Below are 3057 nucleotides of genomic sequence, written 5' to 3'. Positions count from 1 at the left end.
TCCCCCACCAACTAGGCAGCCAAGACTTCCAGCTCCACCACCACAAGCTCATGTTCCCACTCCCAATAATGGTCTGTGCTTCAGGTGTGGTCAACCAGGGCACCGTGCTAGGGAATGCATCCAGAACCAGATCAACTGGCTTTCCCTGCAGCTGGCCGTGGAAACAACCAGTGAGGGAGTCCTGGGTTAGGGGGTCTCCGGACAGCCGGACTATCTCCATGGGCCGGACTGTTAGACTATGAAGATACAAGATTGAAGACTTCGTCTCGTGTCCGGATGGGACTCCACTTGGCGTGGAAGGCAAGCTAGGCAATACGGATATGGATATCTCCTCCTTTGTAACCGACCTTGTGTAACCCTAACCCTCTCCGGTGTCTATATAAACCGGAGGGTTTTAGTCCCTAGGACAACAATCACAACATACAATCATACCATAGGCTAGCTTCTAGGGTTTAGCCTCTCTGATCTCGTGGTAGATCTACTCTTGTACTACCCATATCATCAATATTAATCAAGCAGGACGTAGGGTTTTACCTCCATCAAGAGGGCCCGAACCTGGGTAAAACATCGTGTCCCCTGCCTCCTGTTACCATCCGGCTTAGACGCACAGTTCGGGACCCCCTACCCGAGATCCACCGGTTTTGACACCGACATTGGTGCTTTCATTGAGAGTTCCGCTGTGCCGTCGCCACCAGGAAGGATGTCTCATCTCGTCTTTAAAGACGGCACCATTTCTGAGGGAGCTTTGGCTATCGGCCAAACTCTCCGGCTAGGTGGTTTTCTTATGACCGCCTGTTCGGCCGCTGCGCCGACGACGATGACTTCTCGGGTCATCAAAAACAACCTCCACGTCAGCTCTGAACTCGCCGAGCAGTTAGATCCAATGGAGCTCTCTTCCCTGAACGAGCTCTTGGATCGCATCGCCGCCCTGGGAGTCGCTATAGACTACGATCAGATTGGGCCTAAACCCGATCTGAGAGAGATCAACTCTCCCCAGGTCACCCATCACGTTGCAGTGGTGGAGGAACAATGCGGCAACCCTTCATCTATCTTAAGGACTATCTATGTCCGGATTCTCGACCCCTCCAAGCCGGATACCCGCGGAGGGGATGACGTCACTCAATGCCTGAACTTAGAATCAGGCAGCGGGCTAGATTTATCGGAAAACATCCAAGAATCCAAACTTTCGAGTTCGAAAACTCCTTGGCCCCTGAGTCTCAGATTGGGTGAGGATTCGGATTCAATTCCACCCACCCACCCAAACATACGCGATCTATCCCAGATTAGGCAAGAGCCCGAAGAAACAGTACACCATTACTGGGCTAGATTCCTCCTGGTCATGAATAGGATAAAGGACTGCCGCGAGGAAGACGCAATTTCATTCTTCTGCAATAATTGCATGGACAAGGGAATCCTCAACGCCATAAGTCTCCGCGAAATTACACGCTTTGCCGACTTGGTGTCAATAGTACGAAAGTACTGTGCGATGGAAAGCACCTGGAAAACCGAAATAAAATTTTGGGATAATCCGGCCCTGAATACAAACCCAGTCCAAAATAAAAGGGTGCATTATCACAATACACCTGGGTTAACTACCAAAAAGCAAAAGCCCTCTACGAGGCAAGGAACCGTACTGGAGGGATGGCTCAACGGACCCTGAAAAATTCATAGTACAGCGGATGCAATACCAGCGCACAGCCTTAGAGCATGTTGGATACTCCGGCAGGTGGCCAAAAGTGGTGAGGATCTACTCTTCCTAAAAACCACAGAGCACCATCCCGTGGACAACAATACGGTGTTAACGGTCTTTGAGACCTTCGCGTCAAATAATAGATGCAAGCGAACACTTCGCAGCATGGCCGAAATCTGCCACATAGCAGAAATAAATCCTTGGAGTGACACGGCTATTACCTTCAATGCCAGTGACGAACCCAAATTCCGAACAGCCTGAGCACCAGCCGCACTGGTCCTCAGTCCAATTGTGGACGGCTTTCGACTCACCAAGGTACTCATGGACGGCGGCAGCGGATTAAACCTCATCTATGAGGAAACTCTTCAAAAGATGGAAATAGACTGGAGCCGCATTGAGCAAAGTAGCACAACCTTTAGATGTGGTATTCGGCACGCCGGATAATTACAGGTCCGAAGAAATTACATTCCAAGTGGCCCCGTTCAGTAGCGGATACCATGCTCTACTAGGGCGGGAGGCGTTTACAATCTTCCAAGCCATACCCCATTACGGGTACATGAAGCTCAAAATGCCCGGGCCCAACGGAATCATCACTCTTGCTAGTGATCCGGACATAACACTCCGCGCCGAAAATAAGACAGTCGAACTGGCCCTCGAGGCACTATCCGAAGCCCTAGCGGCCGAGGAACTAACTGCGCTGCGCTCCACGGTGAATAGGGACATTGTGATACTCGATAAAAGATCCAAGTCCACCTCCTTTAAACTGGCGGACGAAATAGTCAAATTCCAAGTCCATCCAACAGACCGTACAAAAACAGCTTCCATCGGGGCATAATTAAACTGTGATGTCGACTCCGCACTGCGAGAATTCCTTCACGAGAACTAGGACATTTTTTCCTGGCACCCTTCAGACATGCCAAGAATCCCACGCAGGCTGGCTGAGCACAGCCTAAATATCCTAAAAGGATTCAAGCCAGTCAAGAAGGCTCTTCGACGTTTCTTCGAGCCTAAGAGACAAGCCATGGGAGAGGAACTAGCCAAGCTATTGGAGGCCGGATTCATCAGAGACATTAAGCATCCGGACTGGCTAGTAAACCTGGTGATGGTACCAAAGAAGGACAAATCCTGGCGCTTGTGCGTCGATTTTAAGGACCTTAACAAGGCCTGCCCAAAGGATCCCTTCCCCCTCCCGCGCATCGATCAAATCATTGATGCTACCGCAGGACACGATTCATTGTGTTTCCTCGACGCATACTCCGGCTACCATCAAATTAAAATGGCAGAGCCAGACCAAGCCGCAATGGCATTCATCACACCATACGGCCCATTCCGCTTCAACACAATGTCGTTCGGGCTCAAAAACACCG

The sequence above is a fragment of the Triticum urartu genome, chromosome 4, assembly GCF_003073215.2.
Source record: "Triticum urartu cultivar G1812 chromosome 4, Tu2.1, whole genome shotgun sequence".
NCBI lineage: Eukaryota > Viridiplantae > Streptophyta > Magnoliopsida > Poales > Poaceae > Triticum > Triticum urartu.
The sequence above is the reverse complement of the archived record's forward strand: the minus strand, read 5'-3'. Positions refer to the sequence as shown.